We start from the raw sequence: 20,673 nt of genomic DNA, 5'->3' as shown, positions 1-20,673 counted from the left end.
ATCCACCAACAGATACTGAATCTATTGATTCTACTTTAAAATACCTTAGGGAAGAATTCAGTCTACCCGGTTGAGAGACTTGATACAATCATGTGGTTGGGGAGAGAGCAGACAGCTCCCAGGGAAAGCGAAGGCTGTTGTATAGATATGCCATAAATGCCCACTACGTTACATCTGCTCCCGGCCTTACCCTCGTCTCTGCTTGTTGTGGTTGTTCTACTTTGGCCTATATTCTCCTCTCATTTCTCTAAACTTCTATACAGCATGTTAATATCAACCATCTGGTCCTTGGTTAGAACACTGTCTGCCTTTTTTGCTTGACTATTTCACAGGGTTATTACTTTGTATGCCAATGACATTGTAAGTGACTCGGGGGACAGGGACATACCTTGTAATTCTTTAGAGTCCTGCCACTGTTTCTACAACTGTTCTAATACATAGAAATTGCTCACGTGCTTCCTGAGTTTAACTGAACATTTATTAGATTTCCATGGCAGAGAAGCTTAGATCCTAAACAGAAATAATTCATCTACCTACTCCTAGCTCTAGCCACTCAATGGAGAGAATGACATTTTATTTCATTCCTTCCATCCATTCATCCATCCATCCATTCACTGGAAAACATTTAATGAATTATTACTCTATTTCAGTCTCTGTGTTAAGTGCTGAGGATACAGAGATTAATTAGATAAGGTATCTGCCCTGGAGGGCACAGTCTGGCCAGAAAACAGACAGGGAGACAAATAAATCATCAGCACACCAGCTAATGAGTGCATAACGAGAGTAGAGTACAGAGTGCTGAAGGAGCCCAGAGGAGGTGACTACAGGAGGGTCTCTGGTATTGGGATTAGAACTCCTAAGAAACAACTTCATATCTCATTGATCACAGTCTACATAAGATCATTCATCTTTGACAGTTTCCTTACAAGCCTGTGAGACTCCAAAACAAGTGAAAGAAACCAAGAGAAGCAATTTTCTCTTTTCCAAATTCTTTCCTCAGGCGTAGGATTCAGTGTCCCGACTTCTTTCTTATTAGCTCCTTGTGGGTACGTCTCACTCTCCCCTTCCAGCATGACCTTGTCTGATGGAGCAAGATAACCAGGAAATCAGGCGCTCAGGTGAAAGGATCTAACAACTGGGACATTCTGCCAAATGATTCCTCTTTGGATGAGCTTCTGTTTTAAACTTTACTGGCTATTGTTTCGGATGATGTGTAAACACCCGGAATATTTCCTCTGTGAAACTACTTTGCAGAGGTAAAACTGTACTCTGAAATGCAGGTCTGACTTCACTGAGATGTCAAATAGATTTTACTTCACAGCTGTTATAAGGAACCTGATGATGGAGGAAGACATTTGGAAGGTCAGGCAGTTTGGAGTGCCGCTGCCCTTTCCACGTTCCTGATTTGGAACCAGCAGTTTTGTAAATGTCAGTTCACCATAGACTCTGGCTATGCAAAACCTCTTTGTTTACCGACTACTAGACATGCAGAAAACTACCCTTTGAAGGTTCCAGATGTGATGGGAGAGCAACCAGGTCAGCAATGCGGCGAGAACAGAAGAGAACCAAGCAGCCTTCAGCACAGGTCCAGAGAAACAAGGAGGGTTTCTACTAACCATCTGGCAGTTTTAGAAATTTATGTTCTCATCACAGATGTTGCTTCAGAATCCAGCCACACCTTCACCATGCCAACACCGCCACACAGCTGTTCTTGGGAACTGGACAGACAAATCACACTAATGATGTGACCAGCTGCGATCTAAACTCTCAATGGGCGTGAAACCACTTTCAAGGAATTTCTTGATACTAAGCTTGGGGTCTTCCCACTCTGCCTAAGATACCGGGAGAGGTACCACCACCTGTGCTGGAGCAAGCAAGGCAAGGTTTGACCCCGAGCATGGCAGCTAACTGCAACATTCAAAGGAGGCTGCATTGGGCACTTCACCTGCTCACCAGCATTTAGTGGTGAGAACGAAATATGTGAATCCAACAGAGCCTTCAGATTTACCCTGTGTGGCTTGTCAGTACACACACAAAATAAAATTGCAATTAGCCATCATGCTGTATTTGCTATAACAGTGGTTTGGCACCCAAGCCTTTAAAATTGCACTAGATCAACGAACTTTTCCTTGCCACTGACATCAGTTGTTAGGGAAGCTCACTCCTGGGTACTTTCTCAATAGACTCTTGGGGGTGGTTCTTTTCCTCTTATTTAAGGCAGATCTTGGAGACTTAGTTTGCTAAGTTCTTATTCCAGAATCCTTCTGGTCTTCCCATCTTCTGATACATGTAACTTATTCCTCACTTTTTTAAGGGTTGCTGTTTGCCTTACTTTGGTGTAACTCTTGTATTAAATAAATTCTGCAACAGAGTCCAGGCTACCGTTGGACACAGGAAATTAGAAATCCTGATTCACTTGGTCCAACAAGCTATATAGGAATATATGTTATTCTGATCAATGCACATGACATTCCTCCTCTCTTTTTTATTACAAAGAATTTCATATATATACACACACACACACACATACACACATACATATATACAGACAGAGACAAAGAGACAGAGAGAGACAGAGACGGAGAGACAGAATAGCACAATGAACATCTATGTACCTATAATTGGCTTTAACCATTATCAACTGGCCAATCTTATTTTATCTATACCCACATACACCTCACTCTCCTACATTATTTCAAGGTAAATCCTATATATCATATAACCTCATCCATAAATATTTCAGGATACAGATTCTTTTTTTTTCATTTTTTATTCTTTGGGCTGTGTTGGGTCTTCGTTGCCGCGCGTGGGCTTTCTCTAGTTGTGGTGAGCGGGGGCTACTCTTCGTTGTGGTGCACGGGCTTCTCATTGCGTTGGCTTCTCTTGTTGTGGAGCACGGGCTTCAGTAGTTGTGGCACGCAGGCTCAGTAGATGTGGCACTCAGGCTCAGTCGTCGTGGCTCACGGGCTCTAGAGTGCAGGCTCAGTAGTTGTGGCGCACGGGCTTAGGTGCTCCGTGGCATGTGGGATCTTCCCGGACCAGGGCTTGAACCCGTGTCCCCTGCACTGGCAGGCGGATTCTTTTTCTTTCTTTTTTTTTTTTTTTGTGGTACTCAGGCCTCTCACTGCTGCGGCCTCTCCCGTTGAGCACAGGCTCCGGACGCGCAGGCTCAGCGGCCATGGCTCACGGGCCCAGCCGCTCCGCAGCATGTGGGATCTTCCCAGACCGGGGCACGAACCCGCGTCCCCTGCATCGGCAGGCGGACTCTCAACCACTGCTCCACCAGGGAAGTCCCTGGATACAGATTCATTTTTAAACAAAATTACAGTACGATTATCACACACACATTAAATAAAGATATCCTCTCCTCTCTTCTTAAGAACACTCTTAAAACAAGTTCAGCAGAAGACCACCTTGGAGCCTGAAGTGGAACACCATGAGAAGACTGTGTGTGAGTACATGTTAGTCTCCTTGGGAACCCCTGGATCTGGACTTGATGGGGCCAGGGACTTGGGGTGTAGCCCTAGGTAGATGGAGGCAGCAGCCAGAGACATTTAAATTATCTCTGTTAATACAATCCCATTAATACCCACCCACTTGACAGGGCAGGAGAAATTAGTTATACCACGATATTAAATGGGGTTACTTTAAACCACCAGCTGATCATTTGAAAAAAGTTTTTAAAAAATGTTTCCCTTTCACAGTAAAGGGTTGAGTTTGTTTTGTATCATTTTAAACTGTCCACCTTCACAAAGTATAAAGCACTTTTTTTTTACGTAGAAACGGGATTATGCATTGTTGAGAAAGGACTAGAATTGGAATCACAATACAGAGTTCTGCACTTAACCTCTGTCACTTGCTATGTGTGACATTAAAGAGGTAACTTAGCGCACTGGATTTTACTTTTTCTCATTTATAAGTGAACCTAATAAAATTAATACACAGTTGTTTCAAGGATGAAATGAAAAAAAATCATTGCTAGAATGCTATGAAATGTAAGATATTATATTATTATAATATAGGTAGTTTGCAATAAAATTTGATTAAGCAATTTTTTAAATGGGGTTACTTTAACAAAAATTAGATTACATGTGGAAACTGAAACCCCTCTCATCATCCTGATCTCTTACATGTTCTCTGGTCCCTAGAGAAGCAGGAGTCTTCTTGTGCTGAGCTCCCTGTGGTCCCTGTTACATGTACTGCTGCCAGTGTCATGCTGCCAGGTCTCCCATCCCACCAACGTCTCCAGCCATGTGTCCCTAGCCTAACTGCACTGGGACCCATACCAGTGAGAACCCTCACCTCAGGAACATCCTCAGCATTTCCCCTGAATTACCAAGTATCTGTCAACTTGCCTGTAAAATAACCATTAGTTCTAATGGAGAGATGAGGCAGAAGAACTCTCCTTTTATCTCTGGTTTCCTATTTAAGGGGAACAATCTCCCCTCTGCTACCACAAGTCACCAAGATCCCCTTTCCTCAATTCTCAGTTACAGACCCTGACTCACACTCCCCCTAGTGGCTGGCCCAGTTAACGTCCACCCCCCAACCCTCCACTGGGGTTAAAAGCTTTTAATTCACCCCCACCATCCCAGAGAATTCTTCTCTTGCTCCATCATCCCCAGAGTGGATTAACCACGCCCCCCCATAGCACCTGAGCTAACCTCTATCAGTATTTATAACGCTGTACTGCCATTCTCTCACCCACTGACTGTGCATCCCTTCAGGGCCAAAAAGCAGGTCTTATTCATCTATGTGAACGCGGGGCCCAAGACAGTGTCTGGTGTACAGTAGATATCCAATGAATGTTACTTGAATCAACGTTGCTGGGAAAGATTTCTGCCTTCTCTTTCTCCACTGTAGCCTCAGCTTTGGGTTAATGGGCTCCTCTAACATATACCTCTAACCCTTGAGAAGCAAAACACACACACACACACACACACACACACACACACACACACACACACCTACCTTTGACTGTCTTTGACTACCACATAACACCCAGGGTAAGATTTTTATGAATATTCTACTTTACTGTGTGTTATACCCGGGCATATCTATGTACTATGTCTTGTTGAACATTCTTGGCACAGAGTTACACTGAGAAGTTTAATTCACAGCAAGCAATATTTAACAACATTTGTTCAGTAGTTGGTATAGGAATCTGGCAAGCTCCCCTTCCCCCCATACTGCCAAATTCCTGTTCTTATAAGCCAAGAGTCTTTCCACTCAGGCTTTATTGCCTCTGCTGCATGCTGTCCTGACTTTCTCACTTCAACCCTTCAATTCATCACCTCTCTGTGGGATCTGGGGGCCACATAGAGGTCGCCTGTAATTCCAGCTGTGAGCCAAACTGCTTCACTCACTCCCAAACCCCCTATTACTAAGCTCGTTTTGCTAGGAGGCAAAGGCTCTTTCCTCCACTGACCTCTACCCCCAACTTTCAAGTATTCCTTTTCCTCTTAACTCCTTCGTTTCTCTTTTTTGCTTTTCTGCTTTCCAGCCTCAAAGGGAAGCCTTTCCTCTCCAATCAACAGAAAGACACCCACATGCATACACTACATCTCCATCAATGCCATGGAAAAGCCCTAGGCTTGCCAGATGTTCTCCATTTATGATCAAATCATATACAAATATATCCACAGACTCATAAAACCTTGAGACTGGAAGAGAACTTAATGGTGCCCTAGTCCCACTGCCCTTGCAAAGCTTGAATTCCCTTGGTTTGTAATGGACTGAGGACTTCAGCTAGAAGAAAATCTAGCCACAGCAGGATCTGACTCAGTCACAGTCCTACAGGTTTAGCAGTTTACTGTGCCGGTTATCCTGCTGTTGAAAACCAAAGCAAATGTGCTCTTTCTCATGAGCTCTTGGGGCTTGCATCAAATTACCAACAAAGAATATTGACTTTTACAAACTGAGTAGAGGTTTCAACCATGTGCACATCCACACTCCAGCATGAGCCCTCTCAGACCTTGTGCTAACATGCAGAGTTCAGAGTTGCCATATGCGGTGAGACTGGCAGTGGCCAAGAGCCCAGGCTCCCTTGAAGATGGAGGGACGAGAAGTCTACTTCACACTTTCTCAGGCTCCTCTTTTATCTCACTTTGGTGCTGTGGCCTTAACTGCTACTTTCACCTCCGTCTTCTCTTGAATCACAGATTCTCCCAGGGGACATTGGCCTCAGTTTTTGTTGATAGTCTCCTCACAAGGCACACGTGATTTCAGTCTGAACATGATTTCAATTTGATATGCACCTTGGCCACTCTGCCTAAGAGCATGTTTTCGCTGCATATAATCTCTCTTTTAGCCCAGACTTTATATCACCCTGCTCTCTCAGGGTCACCATTCAAGTGCTCAGCCATGCATCCACGTTAAATCTGAGAGGTGCAATACAGACTCTGCTGATTTGATACAGGAGTTCTGGATTCAATAAAGAATTTCATCCATTCATGTCAACACATACTTCATTTTCACACTTATCAAAATGGTCCTAGTTTCAATCTTTTCCTTCACTTGGTTGCACATTCCAACAGGAGACCTGTACACTTCATACAAAACAGGGACCTAGACAACTTGGCGGTTTGGATCAAAAGCCTTAAAATGTGTACGTTCCTTGACTCGGTGATCAACTTCTTTGAATAATCTTAAGGAAAACAAATGTGTACAAAGATTTGGCTACAAGTGGATATTCACTGAGGCATCATTTATAAGAATGAAAAAGGAAGGAACTCATGTCCAACAGCAAGCATCATTAAATTTTTTATTTCCATGAGATGGAATACTATAGTCATTAATAACAAGATTATAGATTTATATTTATTGGTAGTTGAAGATGTGGATAAATTGTTCATTGAAAACATCAGGTTTCAAAGCAGCAGGTATGTTATGCTCCTTTTTAAAAAATATATGTGTGTGAATACATGTACAGGAAGATACCTGGAATTCCATGCGCCAAGATATTAATGGTGGTTATCTGTAGGTGGCAGCAAGATGGGTGACGTTTCATCTTTTTTCCTTATCTATATTCCTAATTTTATTACAGGAAACTTACAATGCATTCATAATTTATAAAACAGTACTAGAGACTTACAGTCCATATCAGAAAGGGTTATGGTAGAAGTAGTACAGTCAGCTACAGAGTGGTATACTAGCAGCAGCCACTGGAGCAGAACTGCTTACACACAGAACTAACAAAGTACACAAATCCTCAGCGGCTTAAATAATGCAATCATTTCTTTTATTATGATTGTGCAATTTGGGCAGAGCTCAGTAGGGATGGCTTGTCCCTGCTCCACGTGGCACTAGCTGAGACAGCCCAACTGGGGCCGAAGGAGCCACTTTCAAGATAACACATTCACAAGGCTGGCAAAATGGTAGCAGCTGCCATGTGGGAGCTCAGCTAGGGTTGTTGCCCAGGAGACTTGGTTTTCTTCTCATAGACATTTCCACAATCCTTCTTGGTCTTCTTCACAACAGAGTGCTGGGTTCCAAGAAACCCAGGTCGGAGCTGCAAGGCTTCTTATAACTTAGCTGCAGAAGTCCCAGAACATTACTAGGGCCAGCGCAGATTCAAGTGGAATAGAATTAGACTCTGCCTTTTGATAGGAGAAATAGCAAAGAATTTTTGGCCATCTTTAATCCACCACACATGGGAACACAAGTAGCTTTTCCACTTGGGCAAGGACCCAGGTCCTGGTGAAGGCTGGATATACTTTGATTTCCCATGACTCTCCCCTGAGGTATTATGTTATTATCAATATAACCATTATCCAAATAAAGAAGCATCTGTTTATGCAATGATTCTTGGAGAATGAAGAGATCGTGCTCAGTAAAAAGTTGTTAGACTTTCTTCATTTCTGAATTCTTCATTTTTAAAAGTTGTAATTCCAGGGCAGCAACCCCTACTATGGTCTCCCATGATCCTTCTTTTTAAAATGGGGTATAAAAAGCACAAGTTGACGCTGCTGATTACATACCATAAAACTCTGAATATGTCCAAATCTTTCCAACCTCTTGGCCTTTGTTCTTTCTGTCCTCTCTGTCTAGAATGCCTTTCTCATATCAATGTCCTTCCTACTTATTCTTCAAAGCCCTGCTTGAGTCCTGCCTTCCTCAGATAAAATTCCCCTCTCCAACTCCCTGTCTATATATGTTTTTGCAATTATCACAGTCTGCCTTTCTGGCACAGACCTTTTCCCATAATAGATGTGCAGCAAATATTCTTTTAATGGATAAATAAATGAATGCTAGAGTTGCTGGTATGGCTGTCTTCTTTACTGAGCTAGTAGTCCCTGGCAGACAGGCTCCACATTACAGTAATCTCTATAGTCTTACTCCACCCTAAAACCAATAAAGAACCCGCAGTGAGTCTTTCCTTCTTCCTTCCTCCCTCCCTTCCTTCCTTCCTTCCTTCTTTCCTCCCAACAAGTGTGTATTGAAGCCCTACTATGTGCCAACCATTATGGTAGTCCCTATCCTTGTGGAGCTTATATTCTGATGGACGTGACACACGAGTAAACAAAATAATTCTAAACTGTGATAAATGCTACGAAGGAAAATAACAGTGTGCTATGAAAGAGAATAAGAGTGTGTAACATTTACCTAGACCTAAAGAATGAGCAGGAGCCGGCCAGCTGAAGAGTATTGATTGCTATGGGATGATAACCCAAGCTTATCCTTGATGACCATATCTCCTGATCTTTTAACTTTCTCCATTGCAGTTCATAGGTCTGCTGCTTTTAAAGAAAAAGAAGATTGAAGACTACTGTATTTGCATGAGATGATGTGATACATGGTATTTGCTGGAATGTGATACATGGTATAATCTCAAAGTGAATAAATAAGTTATAGGTGAAACAAGGTTGGACATGAGTTGATAATTGTTGAAGCTGGATGATGGGTATACAGGGGTTCACTATACTATTTAATATACTTCTGCATATTTTAGACAGTTTATATAACAAAGGTTTTTAAATAAGCATATTTGCTGACATAGTCCCTCCGTATTTTCCCTAAGATTCTCAGTTATCAATAATGCAAAAGAGAAGGGAGGCACTACAATAGAGAGTTGATGAAGCAAGAAGGTGGAAAAGGATCATGGTGAGGAACATTTCTCTCTTAGATTTCTAGATGCTGAGGGATTCTAAAGTAGTGCTTGGTGAATGTGCAGAAATTGCCAGTTCTGCCCTGCTTCCATGGTAATAGAATCCTCCATTTTTACCTGGGTACACAGCCAGTCAGCATAAAAACTACATTTCCCATCCCACTTTGTAGCTAAGTGAGGCTATGTGATAAGGTTCTGACCCACTGGACATGAACAGAAGTGATTTTTGCAACTTACAGTTTGTGCCCTTAAAGAGAAGGAGCACCTCTTCCCTTCTTTTGTTCCTTCTCCCCGGCAGGAATGCAGAATTGGTCATGAGCATGATGACAGCATCTCCGGGAAAGCTAAGCCAAAAAAAAATAAGGAGCCTGGGCACTGGACAGAACCACCAGAGCAAGGTCACCAAGACAGCTCAGACCTTTATGTATAAGAGAACTAAACTCTCTTGCTCAAGCCCCTTTTATTTTGTGTGCCTCAAAAGTTTAGCCAAACTTATACTCAACTAATGCAGTGAATTAGATCGCAAAGGAGGAAGGACTTGGAAATCTTGGTGCAAAATGTATGCTTTTAGAGAAAGTTTCTTCTGGATCAGAAAATCCTAACACAAATGAATCAGAATGTCTCCTTAAAGCAAAACAGCCTGCAAGCATGCCAACAAACACAAAGAGTACAAATACCAAATGTCGACACATAGCCTTAACCCAACATAGAACAAGGTACATACTGTAGGCAATAAAACAAGGTACATACTGTAGACGAGTCACAGATTTTGAAAATACCTGCAACAAGGATGACAAGTGAATTCATGACATCATTTACAAAGAGTGTTTGAAAACTGAAAAGAACAAGGCAAAGAATTCACCGGCAAAAGATATGAAGAGTCAATTCAGATAACAGCTAATCCAAAAGGCCAACAAGCATATGGAAAGATGTTCAAACCCACTCTTAGAGAAGTGAGAACTAATGTAACACTGACATAGCACATTATGTTCATCAGACTGGCAACAAAGTGTAGCGACATCTATCTCTTATATGTGTTAGTTGAAATATAAATCATTATGGCCTTTTGATAAAACAATCTGGCAATGGCTACAAAATGTAAACTATGCATGCCCTTCTAGTGAGCAATCCCACTGCTCAGAAAAGATAATGTGGATTAAAAGCACCAATACATAATGATATACATGCAAGGATGTTTACTGCAACGCTGTTCTCAGTGGCAAATTTTTTAAACAAATTGATGCCCATCAATCGGGAAATGATGGAATTTAGGTACATATACATCTATACCATGAAATATTATGGACATCAGAGAGAGAGAGAGAGGATAACAGTGGACTTGGAGAGATTTCCACAGGATACTGAAAAGTGAGAAAAACAAGATACAGAACTCTGTATATGACTCCATTTTTCAAAAGTAACAACCAAGAAAATTTTGCATGTGTGTGTGTTTGCATATGAGTATACGGGCATGGAGATGTATATTTTTATATATGGAAATATATTTCTGTATATAATATATTAAATATAAACTTAAATCTACATATGCATATAGATTTATAGTATTTATATACATGAAGAGAGATTCATGAAAGAATGATTATTAAACTGTTAATGGTGATATTGCACTGTGTTTGCTTTCTTCTTCCTCATAGTATTTGAATTTTATTTGACAGTGGGCATGTATGGTCAAAATGATTAGAAAAAATAATCTGGTGCTGGATATTTTGTTTGCATCTCCAGATTCATTCTCCACTCTCCACCCTTCTCCATCCTGCTCTGAACTCTTCCAACTTTCTCTAGAAGACAACAGGTTGATAACAATTTTTGTTATTTTTTATAACTATAAAACTGTCAAAAGTAACCTCACAACTCTATTCAGGATATGTGTGACCATAAGAAGTTCCCCAGATGTGAAGTAAAACCATAGAGCCCGGATTTCCATCTCAGGGAAACCTGAGTGCTGTTAGAGACCTTGACCTCTGTATGTGTACGCTACACTCCAGTGAGTGACCTTTGCTCCCAGAATGAGAGCCCTTGAATTTATATTTATATAGTCCATTTGATACAGCCTCAGTCTTATTGGTTTTTTAAATCAGAACTAGAATAAAAACACAGCTCATCAGATTTTGATAGGTTTTTGTTCCTTTGCCCAGTTGCATCGCAATTGTCTGGTTTCCCATCTCCCAGGTGTGTATAAGTGTTGGGAGCCTCTTCCATATAATACCAAGAGGGAAGAGTGTACTTTTGTCTTTGGAAATGAAAAACACAATCTCTTATGATCCATATAATACCAAGAGGGAAAAGTGTACTTTTGTCTTTGGAAATGAAAAACACAATCTCTTATGATCCTAGCTCCAATGAAGCCTCAGCCACGTCAGCACAGGCCACATTTAAATGGCCCCCTGAGGTCCCTGCTATTGTGATTACTGAATCAATTACTCCCATTATTAGATCACATGGCACAATATAGACCAAAATGTTTCTTCGCCAAAAGAAATATCTTACAAATGATAGCAATAGTTCTCAGAGCTTGGATGAGCCTGAAGAAAAATACTGGGTCATTACCTGGAAGAGAAATAAAAAGATTGCTAACCAGATCGCCTCTTTAATTTACATGGAAATGCAGCCTTGAGAGAAAGAAAAAGAAAGAGAGAGAGAAGCACTTACGTGTGATTAAAAATTACAAGCTGCTCCAACATTATAAATGAGCTGTGTTTCAATTGGTCATTTATAAATCAGTGCTTTGGATCTAGAATGTGTTTTCCACAAAGACAATAAGCTCTATAGTTGAGGGGGTCCTAGGCTGGCCCTGCACAGCCCACCATCCTGAATTCAGAGAGCATCTCCATGAACCCAAGGCCTGTCAGGGAAATGGCTCATATTCTGCAGTTGTTCATAACTGGGCTTTGGAGCCAGACAGATCTGGGTTGCATCCAGACCCTTCCATTTATTATCTATGAGACCTTGGGCAGGTCACCTAAACTCTTTGCTCTTATCTCTTTCTCTGTGAAATGAGGATTATAATTTCTATCCCACAGAGTTATTGTGAAGCTTAATAAGATAACACACCAAAAGTGCCTGGCATGTGGTAGAAAATATTATATAATTACTGTTGTTAGGGGCAGAAATAAACTTTCAAAAATCAGTGGTGGGGCTTCCCCGGTGGCGCAGTGGTTGAGAATCTGCCTGCTAATGCAGGGGACGTGGGTTCGAGCCCTGGTCTGGGAGGATCCCACATGCCGCGGAGCAACTAGGCCCGTGAGCCAAAACTACTGAGCCTGCGCGTCTGGAGCCTGTGCTCCGCAACAAGAGAGGCCACGATAGTGAGAGGCCCGCGTACCGCGATGAAGGGTGGCCCCCACTTGCCACAACTAGCGAAAGCCCTCGTACAGAAACGGAGACCCAACACAGCAAAGACAAATTAATTAATTAATAAACTCCTACACCCAACATCTTCTTTAACAACAACAAAAAAATCAGTGGTGCTTATCTTTAACATCCTTCACCCAGCATTTTCTTCATATCCATAGCTTTTATTTCTGCTCTAAGTTACCCACTAGGACACTTTACCAAAGTGCCCTCCCTGCATTAGTGTTCCATGCTACAAAATTACATGAAGTTTTTCTTCTCTGCCCTATCCCCCAACAAAACTCATATTTAATGTGGTTTGGAAAAATCAGTGGCCTGTTAATCAGAAATAAATTGAATTTTTCAGAAGAACCCTGGTTAACTTAAATGATACTCCAATTGGTGAAACTTCAGGCAATAAAACAAAAAATTCTAGACAGCACCAGGGGAGATATTTCAGAAGCCCAGATGCCAGGAAAGTGAGAACATCTATTCATGAGAAGCTTTTTAAAAGTACAACTTTGGGCTTCTGCTTCCAGGAAGATAGGGTAGATGTACATTCCCCTATTCTTCTAAGTGAAACTACCCCCTTGGACACCTGCATACCGTATATGAGACAACCATAAAAAGACTCTGAAACATGCAGAGAGAAAGCAGACTGTTTAGGAACCTTGGAACCCAAGAAATGACACAGTAATAAGTTCCTTGGATTTTCTTTTTGCCACATATATTCTAGACATGGAGCTGAAGAAGCTGATAACTTGGAAACACCAACAGAAGCAGACAGAAAAAATCCCCACTACAAGCTTTCTCTCTCTTTCCAATACATCAGGAAAGGTGAAGCCTAGGAATGAAGAAAAATTTTAGACAACAACCACTCTACTCCAGCTAAATGTAACAGAAGAAACTCTGGTCCCATTACCACCCACACGAGCAAAGGCCAGATAGGGAATGTGGACTTCCATTCTTGGAAGGCTTTAATAAGGCACCACAATACCCCAAGCAGCGTGCTGTCAGAGAAGGCCAACTAGGGAGTCAGAACTTTCATCCCTGCTGGTAAGTAATGACCCCAACCCACACAGTGTCATTAAAGACCACATGAGGAGGCTGTACTTCTGCCTCCATTTGAAAGTTATGAGGTGGCCCTCCCCTTCTCTGCTGGGTTAGTGTCAGACGAGGCCTAGTGGAGAGTCAAGACTTTCACCACTGTCCAGTGGTTACAAAACCATTCCCACCACAGTGTCAGTAAAGGCCAAGTGTGAAGCAAGAACTCCCACCTCCACCCAACAGCAGCAAGGAGCATACCCCCTGGGTGTCAATGTAGGCTGAGTGGGGAACCTGGACTTCTACCTCTAACTTGCAATAACAAGGCACTGGACTCACCTTTCCCTGCCAGAATAATGTCAGAAAAAAGACAACTAAAACATAAGATTTAAATAAGATCCAGAGTCTCATAATACAAAACTGACCAGGTTACAATAAAAAAATCACTGGTCATACCAACAATCAGGAAGATTTCAAAATGGATGTAGAAAGGAAATACTTGTCAACAGGAACATGACAGAAATGTTAGAACTATCTGACAAAGACTTTAAAACAACCATGATCCAAAATGCTTTAAGTGGCAATTACGAACACTCTTGCAACAAATGAGAAAATAGAAAGCCTCAGAAAAGAAACAGAAAGTCTCATCAAAGAAATAGAATATGTTAAGGAAAACAAAGTGGAAATTTTGGAACTAAAAAATATAATAACTAAAGTTAAAAGCTTAGTGAGGGCTTCCCTGGTGGCGCAGTGGTTGAGGGTCTGCCTGCCGATGCAGGGGACACGGGTTCGTGCCCCGGTCTGGGAAGATCCCACATGCTGCAGAGCGGCTAGGCCTGTGAGCCATGGCCGCTGAGCCTGCGCGTCCGGAGCCTGTGCTCTGCAAGGGGAGAGGCCGCAGCAGTGAGAGGCCCACGTACCACAAACACAAAAAAAAGCTGAGTGAATAGGCTTGACAGCAAAATGGAGGTGACAGGGAAAGAATCAGCAAACTTGAAGACAGAACAATAGAAATTACTCAACTGAACAAAAGAGGAAAAATAGGCTAAAAAATAAACAGAGCCCACAGGGACCTACGGGAACATAATGCAACATCTAACATTCAACGTCATCAGAGTACTACAAGGAGAGGAGAAAGAGGACAAGGCTGAAAAAGTACTCAAAGAAATAATGGCTGAAAACTTCCCAAATTTTGAAGGAGACATAAACCTACAGATTAAAGAACTTGAGCAAATCCCAAACAGAATAAACTTAAAGATGGTCCCAGAAGGAAAAGAGAGAGAGAAAGGTGCAGAGAACTTATGTGAAGAATTAATTGCTGAAAACTTTTCTAACCTGGGAAAGGAACACATCTAGGTTCAGGAAGCAGAGAAATTCCCAAACAAGATGAACCCAAAGAGGACCACAGCAAGACACATTACAATTTAAATGGTAAAAGTTAACGATAAAGAGAGAATCTTAAAAGCAGAAAAGTAACTAATTACATAAAAAGGAACTCCCGAGTGTCCTTGTCCCCTCGGTGAGGCACAGCCACCCCTGCCTCTGCAGGAGACCCTCCAACACTAGCAGCCGTGTGGCTGACAGCATCCTGGTGCTCCAGCCCGCTGTCAGGCCTGAGCTTCTGATGTGGGAGAGTTGAGTTCAGGACACTGGACCACCAAAGACCTCCTGGCCCCATGTAACATCAACTGGCAAGGGCTCTCCCAGAGATCTCCATCTCAACACTAAGACACAGCTCCACTCAACGACCAGCAAGCACCAATGCTGGACACCCCATGCCAAAAACCTAGCAAGACAGGAGCACAACCCTACACATTAGCAGAGAGGCTGCCTAAAATCATAATAAGTTCACAGACACCCCAAACTCACCACCGGGCTCAGTCCTGCCCACCAGAGAGACAAGATCCAGCCTCATCCAGCTGAACACAGGCACCAGTCCCCTCCACCAGAAAGCCTACACAACCCATGAAACCAAGCTTACCCACTGTGGGCAGACACCAAACACAACGGGAACTATGAAGCTGCAGCCTGCAAAAAGGAGACCACAAGCACAGTAAGTTAAGCAAACTGAGAAGAGAGAGAAATAAGCAGCAGATGAACGAGCAAGGTAAAAACCCACCAAACTAAACAAATGAAGAGGAAATAGGCAGTCTACCTGAAACACAATTCACAGTAATGATAATAAAGATGATCCAAATCTTGGAAATAGAATGGAGAAAATACAAGAAATGTTTAATAAGGACCTAAAAGAACTAAAGAGCAAACAAACAATGATGAACAACATAGTATATGAAATTAAAAATTCCCTAGAAGGAATCAATAGCAGAATAACTGAGGCAGAAGAACGGATAAGTGACCTGGAAGATAAAATAGTGGAAATAATTACCACAGAGCACGATAAAGAAAAAAGAATGAAAAGAATTGAGGACAGTCTCAGAGACCTCTGAGACAACATTAAACGCACCAACATTCAAATTATAGGGATCCCAGAAGAAAAGAAAAAGAAAGGAACTGAGAAAATATTTGAAAAGGTTATGGTTGAAAACTTCCATAATATGGGAAAGGATATAGTCAAGTCCAGGAAGCACAGAGAGTCCCATACAGGATAAATCCAAGGAGAAACATGCCAAGACACATACTAATCAAACTATCAAAAATTAAAGAAAAAAAAATTAAAAGCAGCAAGGCAAAAACAATAAATAACATACAAGGGAATCCCCATAAACTTAACAGCTGATCTTTCAGAAGAAACTCTGCAAGCAAGAAGGGAGTGGCAGGACATATTTAAAGGGATGAAAGGGAAAAACCTACAACCAAGATTACTCTACCCAGCAAGGATCTCATTCAGACTGGATGGAGAAATCAAAAGTTTTACAGAGAAACAAAAGCTAAAAGCATGCAGCACCAAACCAGCTCTACAACAAATGCTAAAAAACTTCTCTAGGCAGGAAACACAGGAGAAGGAAAAGACCTACAATATCAAACCCAAAACAATTAAGAAAATGGTAATAGGAACATACATATCAATAATTACCTTAAATGTAAATGGATTAAATGCTCCAACCAAAAGACATTGACTGGCTGAATGGATACAAAAACAAGACCGTATATATGCTGTCTACAAGAAACCCACTTCAGACCGAGGGACACATACAGACTGAAACTGAGGGGATGGAAAAAGATATTCCATGCAAATGGAAATCAAGAGAAAGCTGGAGTAGCAATTCTCATATCAGACAAAATAGACTTTAAAATAAGACTATTACAAGAGACAAAGAAGGATAGGATACTACATAATGATCAAGGGATCAATCCAAGAAGAAGGTAAAACAATTGTAAATATTTACGCACCCAACACAGGAGCACCTCAAAACATAAGGCAAATACTAAGAGCCATAAAAGGGGAAATCGACAGTAACACAGTCATAGTAGGGGACTTTAACACCCCACTTTAACCAATGGACAGATCAACCAAAATGAAAACAAATAAGGAAAAACAAGCATTAAATAATACATTAAACACGATGGATATGATTGATATTTATAGGACATTCCATCCAAAAATAACAGAATACACTTTCTTCTCAAGCGCTCATGGAACATTCTCCAGGATAGATCAAACCTTGGGTCACTAATCAAGACTTGGTAAATTAAAGAAAACTGAAATCGTATCAAGTATCTTTTCTGACCACAATGCTATGAGACTAGACATCAATTACAGGGAAAAAAAACTGTAAAAATTACAAACACATGGAGGCTAAACAATATGTTACTAAATAATCAACAGATCACTGAAGAAGTCAAAGAGGAAATCAAAAAATACCTAGAAACAAATGACAAGGAAAACACAATGACCCAAAACCTGTGGGATGCAGCAAAAGCAGTTATAAGAGGGAAGTATATAGCAATACAATCCTACCTCAAGAAACAAGAAAAATCTCAAACAAACAACCTAAAGCAATTAGAGAAAGAAGAACCAAAAAACCCCTAAGTTAGCAGAAGGAAAGATATCATAAAGATCAGATCAGAAATAAATGAAAAAGAAATGAAGGAAACAATAGCAAAGCTCAAAAAAACTAAAAGCTGGTTCTTTAAGAAAATAAACAAAATTGATAAACCATTAGCCAGACTCATCAAGAAAAAAAGGTAGAGGACTCAAATCAATAGAATTAGAAATTAAAAAGGAGAAGTAATAACTGACATTGCAGAAATACAAAGGATCATGAGAGATTACTACAAGCAATTATATGCCAATAAAATGAACAACCTGGAAGAAATGGACAAATTCTTAGAAAAGCACAACCTTCTGAGACTGAAACAGGAAAAACAGAAAATATAAACAGACCAATCACAAGCACTGATATTGAGACTGTGGTTAAAAATCTTCCAACAAACAAAAGCCGATGACCAGATGGCTTCACAGGAGAATTCTATCAAACATTTAGAGAAGCGCTAACACCTATCCTTCTCAAATGCTTGCAAAATATAGCAGAGGGAGGAACACTCCCAAACTCATTCTACAAGGCCACCAACACCCTGATACCAATACGAGACAGAGATGTCACAAAAAAACAAAACCACAGGCCAATATCACTGATAAACACAGATGCAAAAATCCTCAACAAAATACTAGCAAACAGAATCCAACAGCACATTAAAAGGATCATATACCATGTTCAAGTGGGGTTTATCCCAGGAATGCAAGAATTCTTCAATATACGCAAATCAATCAATGTGATACATCATATTAACAAACTGGAGGATAAAAGCCATATGAAAATCTCAGTAGATGCAGCAAAAAGCTTTTGACAAAATTCAACATATTTAAAGGGATGAAAGGGAAAAACCTATTTATGATAAAAACTCTCCAGAGTAAGCATAGAGGGAACTTACCTCAACATAATAAAGGCCATATATGACAAACCCACAGCCAACATTGTTCTCAATGGTGAAAAACTGAAACCATTTCCTCTAAAATCAGGAACAAGACAAGGTTGCCCACTCTCACCCCTATTATTCAACATAGTTTTGGAAGTTTTAGCCAGAGAAATCAGAGAAGAAAAAGAAATAAAAGAATCCAAATTAGAAAAGAAGAAGCAAAACAGTAACTGTTTGTAGATGACATGATATTATGCACAGAGAATCCTAAAGATGCTACCAGAAAACTACTAGAGCTACTCAATGAATTTGATAAAGTAGCAGGATACAAAAGTAATGCACAGAAATCTCCTGCATTCCTATACACTAATGATGAAAAATCTGAAAGAGAAATTAAGGAAACACTCCCATTTACCACTGCAACAAAAAGAATAAAATATCTAGGAATAAACCTACCTAAGGAGACCAAAGACCTGTATGCAGAAAACTATAAGACACTGATGAAAGAAATTAAAGATGACACAAACAGATGGAGAGATATATCACGTTCTTTGATTGGAAGAATCAACATTGTGAAAATGACTATACTACCCAAAGCAATCTACAGATTCAGTGCAATCCGTATCAAAATACCAATGGCATTTTTCACAGAACTAGAACAAAAAATGTCACAATTTGTATGGAATCACAAAAGATCTGAATAGCCAAAGCAGTCTTGAGAATGAAAAATGGAGCTGGAGGAATCAGGCTCCATGACTTCAGACTACAGTACAAAGCTAGTCATCAAGACAATATGGTAGTGGCACAAAAACAGAAATATAGATCAATGGAACAGGATAGAAAGCCCAGAGATAAACCCATGCACATATGATCACCTTATTTATTTATTTTTTTTACTTTTTGTGGTACGCGGGCCTCTCACTGTTGTGGCCTCTCCTGTTGCGGAGCACAGGCTCCATACGCGCAGGCTCAGCGGCCATGGCTCACAGGCCTAGCCGCTCTGCAGCATGTGGGATCTTCCCAGACCAGGGCACGAACCCGTGTCCCCTGCATCGGCAGGCGGACTCTCAACCACTGCACCACCAGGGAAGCCAGGTCACCTTATCTTTGATAAAGGAGGCAAGAATATACAATGGAGATAAGACAGCCCCTTCAATAAGTGGTGCAGGGAAAACTGGACAGCTACATGTAAAAGAATGAAATTAGAACATTCCTTAACACCATACACACAAAAAAACTCAAAATGGATTAAAGACCTAAATGTAAGGCCAGACACTATAAAACTCTTAGAGGAAAACATAGGCAAAACACTCTATGACGTAAATCACCGCAAGATCCTTTTTGACCCACCTCCTAGAGAAATGGAAATAAAAACAAAAATAAACAAATGGGACCTAATGAAACTTTTGCACAGCAAAGGAAACCAGAAACAAGATGAAAATACAACCCTTAGAATGGGAGAAAGTATTTGCAAACAAAGCAACTGACAAAGGATTTAATCTCCAAAATTTACAAGCAACTCATGCAGCTCAATATCAAAAAAATAAACAACCCAATCCAAAAATGGGCAGAAGACCTAAATAGGCATTTCTTCAAAGAAGATATACCGATTGCCAACAAATACATGAAAGGATGCTCAACATCACTAATCATTAGAGAAATGCAATGCAAAACTACAATGAGTTATCACCTCACACTGGTTAGAATGGCCATCATCAAAAAAATCTACGAACAGTAAATGCTGGAGAGGGTGTGGAGAAAAGGGAACCCTCCTACACTGTTGGTGGGAATGTAAACTGATACAGCTTCTATGGTGAACAGTATGGAGATTCCAATAAAAAACTAAAAACAGAACTACCATATGACCCAGCAATCCTACTACTGGGCATATATCCTGAGAAAACCATAACTCAAAAAGAGTCATGTACCACAATGTTCACTGCAGCACTATTTACAGTAGCAAGGACATGGCAGTGACCTAAGTGCCCATTGACAGATAATGGATAAGGAAGATGTGGCACATATATACAATGGAATATTACGAAATTGAGTTATTTGTAGTGAAGTGGATGGACCTAGAATCTGTCATACAGAGTGAAGCAAGTCAAAAAGAGATAAACAAATACCGTATGCTAACATATATATATGGAATCTAAAGAACAAAATGGTTCTGAAGAACCTAGGGGCAGGACAGGAATAAAGATGCAGACATAGAGAATGGACTTAAGGACATGGGGAGGGGGAAGGGTAAGCTGGGATGAAGTGAGAGAGTGGCACTGACATATATACACTAC

Source organism: Phocoena phocoena, chromosome X, assembly GCF_963924675.1.
Source record: "Phocoena phocoena chromosome X, mPhoPho1.1, whole genome shotgun sequence".
NCBI classification, from domain to species: Eukaryota; Metazoa; Chordata; class Mammalia; order Artiodactyla; family Phocoenidae; genus Phocoena; species Phocoena phocoena.
Note: the sequence above shows the minus strand (reverse complement) of the source record.